Below are 18381 nucleotides of genomic sequence, written 5' to 3' on the forward strand. Positions count from 1 at the left end.
CCCCTGTGGCGAATTTTGCGATTTTGTTGTAGCAGGTCTCTAGCTTGTTTAGATCACATTGCCTTAGGTTGGTATATACTGGAGAGGCATAAAGTAGGGTGGAGATAAGGTGGGAATTTGCTATTGAAATCTTTGCTGCTTTGGTGAGAAATTGTTTATTTCTGTATAATGATCCTAGTTTTTTGTGGACTTTTTTATGGTCATGGATATGTGAATGTCAAATTTTAGTTTATTGTCTATTTTCACTCCTAGCAATTTGGTGTGTTCAGTTGGGTATATAGTGGTGTTGTCTTTTGTTGTGATGTTAAAGTGAGAGTTGTTTTGAGTATGTTTGGTGGGTTGGAAGATGAGTAGTTTAGTTTTGTTTGGGTTGAGTATTAATTGGGCATCGGATAACCATGTTTCAACAGAGGAAAAGGCTTCCTGTGTGACATTTTGCAGTTTGGGTAGGGACTGGGCTGAGCAGATGATGGTAGAGTCATCTGCGTATTGGATGAGTGTGCCATGTTTGGTGGCAGAGGCTAGATTATTGGTGTAAACAGAGAAAAGTAGGGGTCCAAGGATGGATCCTTGGGAACCCTATGGAGACAGGTAGTTGGGGAGATATGTCATTCTGCCATACAACGGATTGTTGGCGGTCAGACAGGTAACTCTGAAACCAGTTGGTGACTGATTGTGAGAAGGATAGGTTATTGAGGACAGAGATAAGTTGTTTGTGTGGAACCATGTCAAATGCTTTAGATAGGTCTAGGAAAGTAGCAGAGGAGAGATAGCCATTGTTTTTATGCTGAAGGATAGTGTTTGTAAAGGAGAGTAAGGCAGTGGTGGTGCTATGGTTTGGTTGGAAACCATGCTGAGTACTGGAAAGGAGGTTGTTAGTAAGGAGGTAGTGTGAGACCTGAGAGTGTATGCATCTCTCTAGTATTTTGGAGAGTGGAGAGAGAATAGCTATGGGGCGGTAATTGGTTAGTTCTGCAGAGGGTCCGCCTTTGTGGAGGGGAATTATATGTGAGACTTTCCACAATGTGGGAACGTAACTTTCTGACAGAGATCAGTTAATCAAGATGGATACTGGGTAGGCCATAATAAGTCAACTAAGGCTATAATTGGACCATGTGTGGACAATGTGCAACAGGGTGTATACACATCACATCTACTGTGTGGCTACGTGTCTCTGGCCATCCCCCATGGCCATGTGTGCACATGTGTTGGCCAAATGTGTGTGATGGCAATCTATCTCACATGTCTGTGTTGTCCCATATGACATACACCCATAGATGTCAGATATGTCACCATCCACAGGGCTATGCAGACAACGGGTTGTATGTTTGGTATGTGGGGTATGGGTTATGAGATAGTGTGACAATATTGCAGCCAGAACACTACATGTCTGGGACATGTCAGATAGCACATCACAATGTGTGCACCCATTGCAGGGGCATATAACACAATGGTGACTCCTGTGGGCTGCCCATATCACAGCTCACTGTGTGGTACTGTTTGCGTACCACACGTGTTGTTGCAATGTATAGTACATATGCCTACATTGTACAACACCTCCACCATTGTATGCACAGCTGTCCACACATGTAGCAATGACAAATACTGTGGTTTCATGTTGGTGTATCATTTTGTTTGTATATATTGCACATGGGTGGCCAGTGTGAATGATGGGTGATGCGACCTGTATATCATGACTGGATCGAACATCAAGTGTATAAGTGTTAACTGGCCACATGGTGAATAGTTCTATGCTTTAACATGCCTGATACTGATGACAGTCTCACCTGCAACGGACTGATGTCTGTGCGGCACACCACAGGTACCTGTATAGGGGTGACACAGCAGTTTGAACATTAGCCATGACTGTATGACAGCCACAGGGTGCACTGTGCAAGTTAACACATTCGCCTGTACCATAGCATATAGTATGCACATGTGTGCATACACAGGGTAGCATATTGTAGTATGCAGCATGTATGTCAACATACCTTGCATATGATGTTACATTACATAATGTACAGTGACACATGCAACTAAATGGGATATAATAGCCATATGTGCAGTACTGACTTACCAGGCAACTCCAGGGTCATTGGTTGGGAGACACCCACCTCCATGATGGCAGCTAGTGTTTGTGGATGCTGTTCTGAGGGTGTCCCCAGACTGGCCAGTAGCTCCTCAGTGTGTGTGAGTGGGGGCTGGGTTGGTGGCCCACCACCTGCTCCACCTTGTTCCCTGGCGATTGCAGTGGCACGCTGTTTTGCATGTTGTATCAGGTCCGTGCAGTGTCTGCGCACCTGCTGGTAGGTGCGGTTATGGCCACCCACAGCATTCACCCTCCTGGGAAGATCCTGCCACAGGTCATCACGCTGCTGGTCATGCTGTGGCACATGGCTGAACAACACCTCATAGTTCTCATGGAGGTATGGGATGAGGACATCATCCTCCTGGCAGCTGTATGCTGACAGGCGTGTACGAGGCATTATCTGTAAGACATAATGATGGTGACAGGTCACAGTATCAGAGATATACAGAGATACTGCTACACATACATTTCTAGTAAATCTAGTACATCTGCACAGTTATCTTTGCAAATCATCATGACACTGACACGACTGACATGTTTGTGTCACACACATGTAACACCCGTTATGCATTGGATATCATCAGCATACATGTGTGTCACCTCATTACATTGTTCATACTCCATGTGAATGCTGTCTTGATGTGGGCATGTCTGTTTGCCAGCACTGGTGTTCTTACCTATCAGCACATGCCTGGATGTGTCCACGGTAATGCTGTTAACCTTGATGCTCTGTATATGTCACATATCAACACATACACTGCCTTAATGGACTTGAGCAGTGCCAATGCACACATATGCATGGAAACCTTTACATGCATGTGTTTTGCCATATACATGTGCATGGCACTGTAAAGCTGTTCAACATCCTGCCACGGATTGCCTGTGTTGCACATGTGATAGACATGGGACAATGGCTAGTCGGACGTCATTCGCAGGGATGGTTATCAACTATAGCATGTACGGGCAAGGTTTCCTAGCTGTATCCGACAGCCATTTTGCCACCACGAGGTGCATCAGTGCCACATTACTGATCCAGACAGTTGATAGTACATCTACCATGCGGCCATCACACCATGTATGACAGAGATGACATGTGCACCTTTGATGGACAGGGTTGCATGGAATGGTGGGAGTATGTCACATGTATGACACAGGGATCTGTCCAGCATGTGGTGATCCTAGTAGTAGGATGGTGACTGTCCATGACATATGTCTTTCAGATCAAGACATGGACATGTAGCATGTCCAACATCATAGTGTAGCACATGTCTTTATGCAAGGTAGACAGCATGCTGCATAGTGGAGGTGAAAATTGTGAAGACTGGTATCGCCCATCCACACATGGCCAGTACCCCTTAAAGGTGATATGTGATCCAATATAGGTCACCCGAGTGCTGTGTATGCCTGTCCAATGATCTCCATGCTCATGGATGGCACCCTGTCATGACATGGGTACCTCATATGACTACTTAAGTGGCCTGGAGATGTCACCAACTCAGGGAGGTGAACTGCACAGCACCATCCCTTACAAAGTGTCCATAATGTTGACCGCAGCCTAGGTGGTAGTTAATGGGTACAGGGATATTCACCTAGCGGTGACAATGCTGATATCATCCATCAGAATGTGCACATATGTTGCACACCTCACCCACAAAGCCCATTCTGTATGTTGTTCACAACACTGAGACAGCGATTGCTCATAGGTCATGGCCATTCACATATTTAAAAACACAGATGCCTCACATTTGTCTGTGTGGTATGGGCTACAATGAGGGTGCAGTACAACACATTAACCCTGTTTTAATGTAGCTGGCACTGGTGTGATATGCACATGTCACTCTGGCACCTTTTGTAGTATTGATTCTGTCAACAGGCCACTGGTAGAACACTCCTGTGACATACGAAGGTATATGTAGTCAAACATCTGTACTGTCATGTACATTTGTACTGCTAACATCTACATTGATAATGGTTCATAGACTTGCAGACCATACTCAGCAGGGTTATAGTGCGGTGCCACCAGTTATGACTGTCGTCACCACTTATGGGTTGATATTATTCAACACACTATCTGCATTGTATGTTCATGCTCAGCACTTGTTCAGAACTTGTGAGCACTTCATGAGCTACTGATTAATATAGCACCCATTCCACACCATTTCTCACAAGTACACTGTCTGTCCTTGCTTACAGTACAACAGCTGTTGTACACACGTAACACACATATCTTGTGAGACATGGTTGTATATACAGGCATGTCTAACTGTCACGTACCAGTGCTATTGTCTGTCTATATGATGAATAAGTCGTACATGTGGCAATAGAGCAATTGTACACAGTCAATGCTCACCTCCCAACATACAACACTACAGCCTGTGGGAGATGCACATATGCAGCCCTGCTGGGGGTAATGCTGTCACCAACCCTGACTGCACCTGACAATCATGTGGGAATGTGTAACATTTGCAACACACCCCACTCATCACATAGCCTCACAAGATCTCAACCACCACAGGCCACACATATGAGTACAATCTGTGCAGTACCTCTCCATACTCTGTGTAGGCACCAAAGGCAGCCACCATCACCAAACACAACAACAATAACTGATAGCCCACAGACTCATGTGTGCCCATCACATACAGCCAATAGGGTGTTATAACATACACAACACACCTGTCACAGGTGACTCTGATGTTCCACTCAGCAGGCTACACAAAGCGATAGTCGCTTACATCTTGCTGTCGGGTAACTGGTTCTGCAACATAACCTATGCACCCATGCCACACCTCACCAGGTACAATTTAACTGTCATTCTCCATGTTAGTGTGACTGCCGTGAGATGCAACTTCACAGACTATGTGTGCAGAGACATGCAATAGCTCACCGGTCTTGTAGCCCTGAAGGTATGGTCCAAGCCCTGGGAAGCATTATGCATTAATTCGGACCTGATACCACTGTACAATGACTGACTGTGTCACTTCAACAGTTGCCTATGCTTCTGCTGTCATTCCACAGGCATCTGGTATCTGACCGCTTTGACTGACATGGTCAACAAAACACGATGCTTTGGCACAGATGACCTGCACCTGTCGGCCCTGGGAGTACAGATAACATGTAAGGTTCTTGCTGCTTCTATACTGCCTGTCTTGCACAGTTTCCAATAACATTCACCACCAAAACGGGAACAGGCAAGCAAAACATGGGGTCATGTGACGCAATGCTTGACATCTTCATCTCTGATGCGCGCATGCAAGGAACTCCTTATAATGGACCACTTCAATATCTCTGCAGTGACTTGGACCTGCCTCTAGGCTCTGCAGAGCACACCTGCAATGACAGGTTATACACAGACCAATATCTTTCAGTCATGTAACCTGGACCGGCACACCCACGGCTGAGGTGTTCCCATATTCCACTATGTTGTACACACATCCTGGCTAGTTACTTAGCACAATGCATCAGAGGTGCTCCACATGCAACTAACTGTGGCCAGAACTGCTATACACATTGTAACAAGCTACGGATTCAATAACATACCCCGCAGTTACCAGACCTCATTTCTTGGTGTACTGGACAATAGGGCTCAGACAGGTACTACTGATGTGAGACTGACACTACCCCACACTTAACTGGGATAGCCACTCATGTACCGACACATTAGGCCAACGCTGTCCGGGATTCATAACCTCCACTTGGCTGGATCAACCCATACACACCACCTCCAAGACCAACAATATCCTTGACATGGACACTACCAACATGTGACTGGTGTTCCACACCTGGGGTTATCCCCTCATTGGTGGATTCTGAACATATGCTAATCACCCTTGTTATCCACATCCCGGCACCACACCCTTCATGGCATACACAGTACAAGAGTACTAATACACCTACTACAGACGTCTTATGACAGCAGTAGTTACCGTCATGACACCCGTGCAGATGGACAATGCACATACAAACGCTGAAACATACCCCAGTGCACTTCTTTAGCACTTACATGACTGCATGGATCATGCTATTCCACACAGAGCCATGATGGTACCCACCAGATAACAGATGCCATTCTGGGGTCCAGTTCCATGGACATAATTTACAACAACAGGTGGAGGCTGTTGCAAAGTGGAGTATAATCCCATGGGTGAGGTAGCTCACTGGTCAGCCTCAGTAGGGCTACAGGATCTCTCATCACATACTCCAAAACTAGCTACGTAAACATTACTGCGACACATTCCAGGGTGTACCACAAGGCATTATGGTGGTATGTCAGTAGTCAATGGAAATACCCACATCTGCTCTCACATACAACAGTTACTCAGGAACATTACAGAACCAGGTGAGGTTGGCAACATCTGGCGGATGGATTCAATGCTAACATTACACCCTCTAACTCCCTACAGGGCCACAATCCATGCAGGAACATTGCGGTGTCCCTGCGGTCACACCTACACAGTACTAACCTGCACTCTATATGGCCTGGAACACTGGCCCCATGTGACCATCCAACATCCCAGGCTGTGATTTACACAAACTTCTGAATGACATGTCTCCCCACTTGGCCACCATATTCAGTAATAACCTTGTATCAGACATTGTGGCCCCTGAATGGCACACAGCAACAGTTATCACACTCCACACAGGTGGTGCCACAATGCACGAGGGGGACTATTGCCCTACACACCTGACTGGACTGTTCTGCAAGGCTATGGGGCACATCATCATGGAAGTCATTCACAGAGACATTGGTGGGCTCCGGTCCTTTGATGCCACCCAGGTTGGACTTGTTAGGGCCATAGCATGGCTCCTACACCTGGTGGACTCCTTTCATACAGTTACCAGTGTAGTTGATGATGGTAAGGGGGTCCACACAGCCTACATTGTCCTCTCATTGCCTTTCAGCACCATTCTTCATTCTGGTATTGACAACATACACATCCACCTACACATCGACCCCTATGTCTCAGGATGTTATGCAAAGTAGCTCATGGACAGGACACACACAATAAGGGTAGCATACCATAGTACCTACTGTATTTCAGTTACACTTGGCATACCACAGTCCTCAGTCATAGGGCCCCCTCATGTTTGGTATATGCTTCCCTGAGGTACAGGCTAGCACAGAGGAACTTTCCCTGCCTAGCTTTACAGACAACTGCATACAAAGTGCCAAGATTGATCCACAAGCTGATACTGACTCCCTCCATAAGGGTGTCACTGTGACGGATACCTGATATCAATATCAAGGCCTCAAGCTGCATGACACAAGGTGCATGAACATCCCCTTTGCATTACACCATTCACCCACTGACTATCACATAGGTGGTAGTCCCCTACATACATGTCACTTTGTACGTGATCGTAGTACACACATATGTCGCACCCACTCCTTTGATAACCATATTGCCACTGTGGCATGGATACCCTTCTATGTGGCCATACTTATCTGTACTGGGTTTGTAGCTGGAACATAGGCACCCATTATACCTCTGAACTCCAGACGTATACACACATTCAAGGGTACAACACCCCATTTAAGGTGTACCTTACACAACAGCTATGGCTTTACATACCACAACATTAACACGCCATGACATTTATTGAGCTCTGATGGCTGAAGTATGCAGCAGAACTACGGACACCACGTCTGTACACATTTGCATACTACATACTCAGGGGTGACCTCTGCTGAACAGACAGGGCCCATGTCCACAACAATATTCATGGATATACTCCACATAAGCAACATAAGCAAAAGCCAGTGTAAGCAACATGCTCATGGATATGTGCACACACGCAATGATGAGTGGGATGTGCTTGAGGGTTACATTCCCAAACCAGACACTCACCATGCTTTGGAACATGATTCCTATGTACATCACGCAGGGACACTCAGTAGCACTGTTCATGTGCTCACTTGGTGGATGGGAGACACATGTATGCCACGAATCACTGAAGTGGCTGTACTGTGCAGAGGTGCAGGTAACACATGGCTCTGCTGTTCACAGACAGGACACTACCCTAGAGAGGTGCCGCTGGTGTGAACACTGTAGTTGTGCTTACACATAGACTTGCCAGACTGCATAGTACCCCACTATGAACCTGTGAAGCTACTACATGTCCTTTGTGCATGGTTAATTGAGTAGCCCTTCCATTTAGATTAGCTATCATGATATTACAGTGTCCCATGACTACAAGCCATATGTATCCTGTTATTGTATATTGTACATGCCAATAGACGATACCTTTGGTATGCATGATATGCCTGTCATGCTGTGTAGAATATCTGACATATCTACCTACAGTACTGTACATTACACATATTTTGCATAGTATCCCATAATGCAAAGCATACTTGCACAGCGGGACCACGTTAGACATGTCATTGTTGTTATATGTCCATACACATGCCTACTTTGACAGTATATCAACATATACTATCCACTGCTATGGTACATACTTGTTGGACATACCCTACCACTGACGATGAGTGGTATTGAATTGTTCTGTTTAAAGCCCTCATGTAGCATCCCTTGTGGTGTCTGAGATGTTTACCTTGTGGCCCACTGCAGGACACACAATTTCTACAAGCTTTACTATGTTCAGCAAGACATCATTACATAAATACCTTTTCCCACTTTATGCATTGCGGACACTTTTAATTAATACAAAACAGGCTATACATACACTAACATAATTAATACAAAACAGGCTATACATACACTACATACCTTGTTATCGTTCCGGACTTTCGTATCTATCTCTCTTACACTGTTTAAACAGGTCTATGGTATGAGCATATGGTTTGAATGTCTGGCAAGTCATCCTTATATACGTTGATACCTGTAACATGTGGTTTCCTGCCGCCAATTGGTGTTCCTGAGTGACTTATTACTTGCACATCAGCTGTGCAGCTACTCCATTCGCCAGTTATGTGGCAACAGTGGAGTATAATTGAATTCTCCACTTGGGCTTTGCCCATTTGCCCTACCTTCAGGGAGATGGCCTGTATTGTGTTTTGTTGTGTGTAATTGCAACTGCTATGTGTAGAGACACATATAGTTTGGATTCATGTCCCCCGTGGATTGTGTGTGACGGCTAGAGTATGTGGTTCTACATGTGAGTGTACCTGTCATCCCAATCATCTGATAAGGGACTATTGCAAACAAAACCTGTAACATCGCCATTTGTTCCATTATATAACGGCTATGATTTCACATGGCACCTTTAAATGTGTAACTCACAAGGTATGTTAACGCTTCTGCAGATGTAACTGACTGACTGGATGTTTGTGCTGTAATTACAGTCTGTATTGCTATAGTTTCGTGTGGGGGATGTAGGTGGGTGTACGTAGCATATACAGGTTTGTGGGGCTTGCATTTCTACATATTCCATATATGTGTGTGGGTTCCTTCCCTAATTAAAGAGCTATCAGTTAGTAGACTGTTTTGTTACGGGATTATACATTGGGCCATTGTTAATTGGTTTCTATATAGTATGCAGGTGAGGTTGATACTTCCATACCTCCGGAATTACAGCGATATGTAAAGGGATGTTTCTAAATGACAGCTGTCCCATGTATTTCTGTCCCAGATATTTGCAGTCATTGCAGTTGTGTTGGTAACTGAACCTCTTTGGCATGGGTTGCCACCTTTTCAAATGGCCATTGTGGGACACTTGCGGGACACACATCAGTGTTTACAGGCTGACACATACCCATGGTCAGTACACAGGATATCACATACTTTTATCCTCAATACATACTTATTGTTGTGGAACTTTGGCTACTTATCATATTGCATGTAACATTTACGTTTCTTACATACAGGCATAACTATTTAATGCAACTATTACATAATATATGGGACATAATAATGTCCTACAATCTCGGACAGCTGCCCTTTGTAATGTTTTATGTCAGGACACAACTGCCCAGGGAGGGGCTGTCCCTCCTAATGTGGGGCAGGTGGTAACCATATGCCTACGTCTAGCTATAACCACACCTACCGTAATGATCTACCTCTGAGTTGGCACTAACAGACACATGATGTAGACACACACACACACACACACATTACAGTCACATGAAAATGCACACGGCACCCTCAACACACACACATACACAGACTACCGGCAATCACAAACACAGTTGAACACAGTACCTACGTGGACCGCAACACCGGCAGCAGTAACAAAATGTCCCTTCATATCGTGATAATATTGCTCACGGTTCTTGTGTTCCGGTACTGTGTTCTTTCGATCTTTCAGCCTTGTGGTTCCGCGTGTTGGTATGTGACACATTCCATAGTTGGCAGTATCCTATTTATTTGTACCTCCAAGGTTTTATGAATGTCGTTGACCTATCTATACATTTGCAAATAACGGTGGATCCGTATATATCAACATATACCTCTCCATCACCCTTTCTATCTGTATTATATATATGTATATGTATATATATATATATATATATATATATATATATATATATATATATATATATATATATATATATATATATATATATATATATATATATATATATATGTATATATATATCTGACAGGGAAAGTGACAGGCAGACTACACCTTTCATTGTGTACTTGTCGGTGTATACTGTTTCCTGGACTCCGCACGTTTGTGTCTGAACCTGTCACATTACACACCTGCCATAGGTACATCTTAGCTACCATAGTGTTAGGTGATTGTATACATGATTGTGTGTTCTACTCCTGGCAGTGATCGTTTTACCCTTCAGAGCAGGCGCTATTAGTACAGGGTTGAATAATGCTGATTTCACCTGTTCTGGACATCATTGACCGTGATATGCGCGATATTCAGAGAAGCTTAGCCCTGTTTCACGCATATCAGTATAGTCATATTTAAATGACACTTACCAGCACTGGGCAACGCATATTCCCGCTAACGTGTGCTAAACATGATCTGATGACCTGCATCCGACATGCATTATTCGTGCCTTCGGGATTACGTTACATCCCTTGCAAGATGTGGGACCGGGAACATGCACGACGGTCACTGCATTTACCACTTGGCAATCTGGGATTTGTACACGTGTTATGGCATTTTGTATGTGGAGTATACTATGGCTGTTACTCCGTACTGCACTCACATGGGTAACTCTGTTAATTTACATATGGATGAGTCCAATTAATGATATGTCCATGTGATGTTTACTGGATGTTCTCCAACATTGGGTATGCATATCACAGTGAGCCACACACAATAATGTGCTACACCTTCAAACGACTATAGGTGGAGCATGCTGGGGTGACGAATACCTGTCATGGGTACACCCCATGCCTTGATACAACATCCATGATTACATTATGTAGAGCCCTTCATTAACGCAGCAGGGAATCCATGCAGAGTGTGTGCAGAACAGTGCTTACACACATGTGATCCCGCGATTGCCTCTGCTCCACTGAGCGACAGTTGGTTACTCAATGTTGTGGCGACAGCAGACACTGTTTGCCTCGTTTGGTGTATGGCCTCTGACAATTGGGCGTGTACCTACCGATGTACCTAGGAACCTATACATACAGCACCAACATATGCTGATAGGCGCATGTACTGTTCAGGTGTTGACATTCCTTGTTCCAATAGCTGTTGTGTGTACAATGTTTGAGGGCTGCCTATGTAGGATTCACACAGTAGGCCACCTATACATTACAATTTACAGGTGGTCGTGTGTGTGTGCCATCCATTTTACTGTGTGTGCAGGTGAAGAGGTGTGTAAGTCTTTAGGGGCCTACACTGTCAGAGTATGTGCTATACGTTCCCACTTTGCCAAGGTGTAGGCATATTAGGCCTGCCTCTTCTGCCTACTGGGGCTGGCACAGGGTGTTCGTGGTCTGAATACCTCTGTGCCTGTGATGGCCTTGGCAATTGTGGTGGGCTATGAGGGCCTTCACCATTTTGTACCTGCTGCAGCTGTTTCCGCAGGATCATATTATGTAGCATGGCACATACTATGAAGATGTAGGCACACACGCCTGGAGAGTACTGCAAGGCTCCACCAGATGTGTCCAAGCAACAGAACCATGATTTCTGCATCCAAACACACGCTCTATGATGATTCTGGTTTGTGCATGTGCCTCATTATGGCGTTCTTGCATGGGTGTGTGTGCATTTCTGATGGGAGTCATCATCCATGGCTCCAGTGCATAGCCAGCATCCCCCACAAGGTGGCCATGTGGGATGTCCCCCCTGACAAATACCTGATACAGCTGTGAGGCATGCCAGATATTGGAGTCATGGTAGCTTCCAGGGCTGCCAGCACACACATCCATGATAATGCCCTGGGCATTGCACACGACCTGGCAGTTGATGGAGCGGAATCCCTTGTGGTTTATATAGCGCCTACCATGCTCACTGGGTGGTGACTTGATATGTATGTGTGTGCAGTCTATCACACCCAATACCTCCAGGTAGTGTGCCACATGGTGGAAGTGACGCATATTGCTGACCAACTCCTCCTGAGTTCGGGGGAAGTATATATGCTCATTGGCATGTGGTAACATGGCATCCAGGAACTGGTGTAGTACCCTAGATGATATGCCTGTGAGATCCCCATTATATCTCCAGTTGGCCTTTGAAAGGTACCTGTGGCTAGTATTCACAAGCTTACACATACTTTCGTGTCCACTGGGATGGGTTCCCCTCTGTTGTTTCTAGTTCTCAGGCGTGGCCGGCACAGCTCAACTATTTGCTGTAAGATGTCCTTGTCCACCCTGTAACCATCTACTATCTCCAGATCATGTAGCCTCTGGTAGGTTACCCTTGGTCTGAACACTCTTCTCCTCCTCCGGGGCCTGTGGTGGTTGTCAGCATCATCCTCCACAACACCGTCAGTCCCTAACTCATGGTGATGAATCACAGCTATGGTAGCTCCCATCATATACATTTTAAAAGTTCCCTGTGTGTTTACACTTATGGTGCAGTGTTTGGGAATACACAGGTGTGTGTAGGATGCTTTCCCACTTTATACTATTGTGCTGTGAACACCGATGATGTCATAGGGTGTGTATGTACGATCATAGCTACAGGGTATCTTATGTGTTTTACTACAGGAACTACTATTGCGGTGCCTTTGGTGTTGAATTACATTTGGCTGCCGTGGATTACCTCTTGCCCTTCCCTTTGCATTTATTCACGTTTCACCTATCATTTTCTGGCATGCATCCAGCAGCCTGCTTTCATTTGTACTTTCCTAGACCTGGCTTATCTTGCGTAATGTGTTCTCTTGCCGGTCTACTGTAGGTTTGCTTTGCTCTGCTATGACAGTTCTCCTTTCTTTGCAATCCGATGCCTCCCCTATCCTGTTTTGCAGGTTTCTGTGAGCAGACTTGTCAGCTGCCGTCGATGGGCTGCTATGAGTTAATAGCTGTTAATTGCTCCGTTGTACTCCAATTACCCTACTGCAGCATTTCCTTCTTTTCTTCCCCTGACCTTCCTGTTTGTGCTATGGTTTTGGACATGTTTTCATTACCGTACACATGCGCTTTTGGGCACCATATGTGCTCTCAGCTAAACTATTCTATACCTACCTCCCCACCCCTGTCCTGCAGCTTTGCTTAGCAACAGCCAGGCCAGATTTGCATTGCTCCAATGTGCTTACAGCTACGGTGGCAAACCCCACTGCTGATGTCATGTATACCTCTGAGCAACTCCTCGGTGTTATAGTGCTGTGCCGTATGGTACATCCTTAATCCGACGGGACATTTGCAATTCAGTATTACCTGCCTCATTTGCATGGCATTGACTACTAATTCATAGTTACCACACCAAACACTGTCACATACCCTTAGCAACCCTTGAAGCTTGGTTATGGTGTACCATGCATACCATTGCGTATTATGGTGAAATCCTGATTTGTATTACATTGCGATTTTATGACATTTGTATATATTTTCTTTGTGTTCCAGTTTGCGCACACATGCCCTGCGGTTGTACTTTGCATTACTGTGGACATGACATTAAATGTTGTTTTTTAGGTGTTATGCATCTTTTCTTATGCCATTGGCTGTGTATTTAGCCATTGGCATATGTTAACTTTGTAATACATGAGTCTGGGACACTTCCATAGCTCCGATGTTCTGATTGGGAAAATGTAAACCGTGTTTTTTTGGTTTACATTTATGTGGGCTTATGCTATGCCTGCACCACTTCATGAATCACTATATGCCTTCATTTGCATGGTGTGGCACTGCACATGGGGTGATTAACATACCTAAGCTGAGGGCTGCGCAGTTCTGGTGTACGCTGGTAGTGCACATGAAATTGGATCGTACCTGAATCGCTCGATGGCCATATTTGGCGTTATACCACCTACGCTATGCCTGCACCTGGCACAAGATTCATGAATCCCGGGGAGTGTTATTAAAATTGCCTTTTAGGTGCTAGGATCTCTGATATATCAAGGGCCCTTAAGACCCACATGTGGGTAAATGACTTGAGATGCAAAATGCTGATGGACATACAGAGAGACATGTCAGAATTCTCTATGCATATTACTAATGCAGCTGAGATTCTGATCCTGAGTGGAATCCTTCCTTCTCCAAGAATGATGCCTAGGAACAAAGAAAAGTTAAATGCTTCAAGAATTAGCTATATAGCTTTTGTCATTCCAAGGGGGTCCGGTATGTGTCCGAAGAGTACTAGATACTTGGAAAGCTTACTTGTTTAGCAAAGGACTACTCCTCTCATTACAGAGCGTTTGTATACTGGCTGAAGCCCTTCCTGCCTTGTAGTGTCTTTTAGTCAGAGTTCAGCTAATGGACATCAGATTGTAAATGACATATCAAATCCAAAACAGAATCACATTCAAGTGGCTCTGCTCAATGCCAGAAGTCTCAACAACAAACTGCCTGACCTTGAGACTCTCCTGTAAATGGAACATATTACAGTTATGTAATTACTGAAACTTGATTTAAATGATCAGAAAGCACTCTCTGAATGCAATGATTTTGTGCCTACCATATCTTTATCCCAGATAACTGTGGCAATGTCTCTGTATTTGTTAGGGAGCATATCACTTCTAGACAGATCCTTATAGACTCACAAATGGATTTCTGTGAACTCAAAATCACACTAGACAAGACCAATTATCTTTTTCTAACCTGTTAAAGGACATTTTCTGAGCCTACTGAAAAATGTGCATGGTTCTTAAATGTACTCGATGAAATCCCTATAAAAAAGAACTCTATTATTTTGACAGACTTTAGCTACCCCTCAATAAACGGTAATACCTATACCTCCAATATAGAATATACCCAAAAGTTCTTTCATTTAATAAAGAAAAACAGCCTGGACCAGATTAGTAAACCCACTAGAGGACATGATAATCTTGAACTGGTCTTTATTTATTTATTTATTTTACATTTGTTGACCGGGCTAGTCTAGCTGGATATATATCCGTTTACAGTAGAGGCCCGGGGAGAAAAGCTCCGGTACAGTAAAAATTACAGTGTTGAATATACATATACATAAAGTAAAAAATATTTAACAATACATCAAAGATTTTCTACATAGATTTTTAAGTGGTACAAGAGTGGCAAGGCAATAACATTTCAGAAACTTATCAGTCTTACATTTCAAGAGAGAAAAACAAACAAATTTAAAATGTACAAGTCTAGTTCTACTAGTAACATAGTAGGCTATAAAAACAAGACTAAGGATAGAATGATTTAAGGCATAACTAAGATTAAATCTCATCTCCAGGAGGCATCAGGTAGGGCTTAATTAGAAGATAAAAAAGTTTAGTTGTATTTAGAATATGTTTCAGTCGGGATTGGTACAGGGACATAGCCAATGTGAAATAAGATGTTCTTTGATTTGTTTTTTGAATAGAGAGGTAGACACTAGGCAAGTTATATTCTGAGCGAGTTGATTCCATATTTTACCAATGGAATTAGAAAATAAAGCATCTCCAGCTTTATTGTATGATTTAGTTATGGATACAAGGAACTTATTTGCAGAACGAAGTGTGGTTAGGTTCTTGTATGGAGAAATGAGGTATGCTAGGCTGGGAGTATTTTCAGGGAAATGAAGGGCTTTATGAATGATGAGTAATTGTTGATACAATAGGTGGTTATTTAGTTCTAGCCAGTTTAGTTGTTTAAGGTTGTGACAATGGTGAGTTCTGAAGGGTGTAGCATTAATGAATCTGGCTATACTATTATAACAGGTAGAGAGTTTGTTGATGTTATTTTTAGAGAGAGTGTGCTGGGTTCAGGAAGGATCTAATTCTATAGAGTGTCCCAATTTTTTTATTAACAGCTTTAATAGAAGTGTTAATTTGTTCCTCAAAGTTCAGATGGTTATCAATGATTACACCTAATAGCCTAGTAGTTTTTTCAGGGTTTATACAGGTGGCATCATTAGAGGAGATAGTAAAGAAAGGTGTAGGAGATTTATTTGTGGGAGTAAAGAGCAGTAGCTTTGTTTTTTTGGGGTTAAGGAGGAGGCAGTGCTGCATAAACCATATTTCAACATTATGGAAGGTTGTTTGGGTGATGGACTGGAGAGAGGGAATATCTGTATCTGAGCAGATCAAAGTTGAGTCATCTGCATATTGGATGCAGGTTGCTTGTGGCACATTCATATAAAGATCATTGATAAATAATGAGAAAAGAAGGGGTCCAAGGATAGAGCCTTGTGGAACTCCGATATTTACAGGGAGTAAGGATGATAGGTTATTTTCCCAAAGCACTGCTTGTTGCCTGTTCTCAAGATAGCTTCTAAACCACTGTAAAGAGTGTGAGCTTAGAGGAAGGTTGTTCAGTTTTTCAAGAAGTATGTTATGGTTAACCATATCAAAGGCTTTTGATAGGTCTATAAATAGTGCAGCAGAGAAATGATTAATATTTCAATTTTTATTGATAGAGTCAGCAAAGGAAAGTAGGGCAGTTGTAGTACTATGGTGTGGCCTAAAACCATGTTGACAGTCGGCTAGAAGTTTGTTTTGCAGAAGGTAGTCAAGAAATTGTTTGTGTATGCACCTTTCCATTATTTTCGCTAATGGGGAGAGTAAGGCAATAGGGCGATAGTTGGATATTTCAGAGGAAGGGCCACCTTTATGAAGGGGAATTATATGAGAAATTTTCCAAATGGTAGGGATTTTCTTTTCAGAGATGGTTCTGTTTATCAGTATAGATATTGGGAGATAAATAGCTTTAGCAGCTATTTGTAAGAATTCAGATGGAAGTTTGTCTGCAGATGGAGTGCAAGGCTTTAGTTTTAATAAAAGCTTATATATGATTGATGATGAGACAGGTTGGATTTGAAAGGCATTAGTAGAGGCTGTTGAGTTATTATGTGGGAGGTTGTGGGTGTGGGTAGGGAGTTGGCTAGGTTAAGAATAGTTTCTGTGAAATAGTTATTAAAGGCGTCTGGGATTTGAATAGAGGAGTTAGGGTTTAATCCTGTAGGAGCAGGAGTAGTAGAATGCCCAGGTTTTAGAAGTTTATTAATGCCTGACCAAAATTTTTGGGGGGTATTTTGAGTAGTATTTTGAAGATGAATATAAAATTCCTTTTTATCGCTAAGAGTGTATTTCTTGGTAGTATTTCTTAACTGTTTATATAGGAGATGATCAGCTGGAGATTTTGTAGCTCTCCATTTAGCCCAGATTTTATTTCTCAAGATCATTCTTTCTTTTGTTAGCTTAGATAGCCACGGGGCAGTTTTGGCTCTTATCCTGGTGGTGTGAAAAGGAGCGTGATAGTCAAGGATCTGTAGAAATTTAGTGTTAAAATAAGAAACTGCTTCATTAAGTTCAAGGTTTGATAGAGGTGACCAGTCACATGCTTGTAGTTCATTAAGGAAGTTATCAGGGTTGAAAAATCTTTTTGAGCGGCATGTTTTTAGTTTATGCTTGTTAGGAATGTACAGTTTTTGTCTAATAACATAAGTAAGAATATGATCACTAATACTATCAGGAAGCGTCCCAGGAGTATAGTTGTTAGGGGTATTATTTATTAGAATCCAATCTAGAATTGTTTCTTTCATGTTAGGTTTATGGATTCTAGTTGTAGTTGTAATCAATTGAGAGTAACCATAGAGATTAATATGGTTAGTAGGTTTTTGGGCTATACAGGTGTTCCAATCAATGTTAAAATCACCAAGTATAATGGTTTCTTGGGGTAGTAAGTTAGTAAGAGAACTGAGTAAGTTTTCTAAGATTAGGGTATTGTTACCAGGGGGAAGATACATGCAAATTATATAGATAGCTTTGTTGTCATTAATCTGTAGTTTGACTGCTAAAATTTCAG

Source organism: Protopterus annectens, chromosome 5.part1 (genome assembly GCF_019279795.1).
Source record: "Protopterus annectens isolate FY-2018-M chromosome 5.part1, PAN1.0, whole genome shotgun sequence".
Classification (NCBI taxonomy): domain Eukaryota; kingdom Metazoa; phylum Chordata; order Ceratodontiformes; family Protopteridae; genus Protopterus; species Protopterus annectens.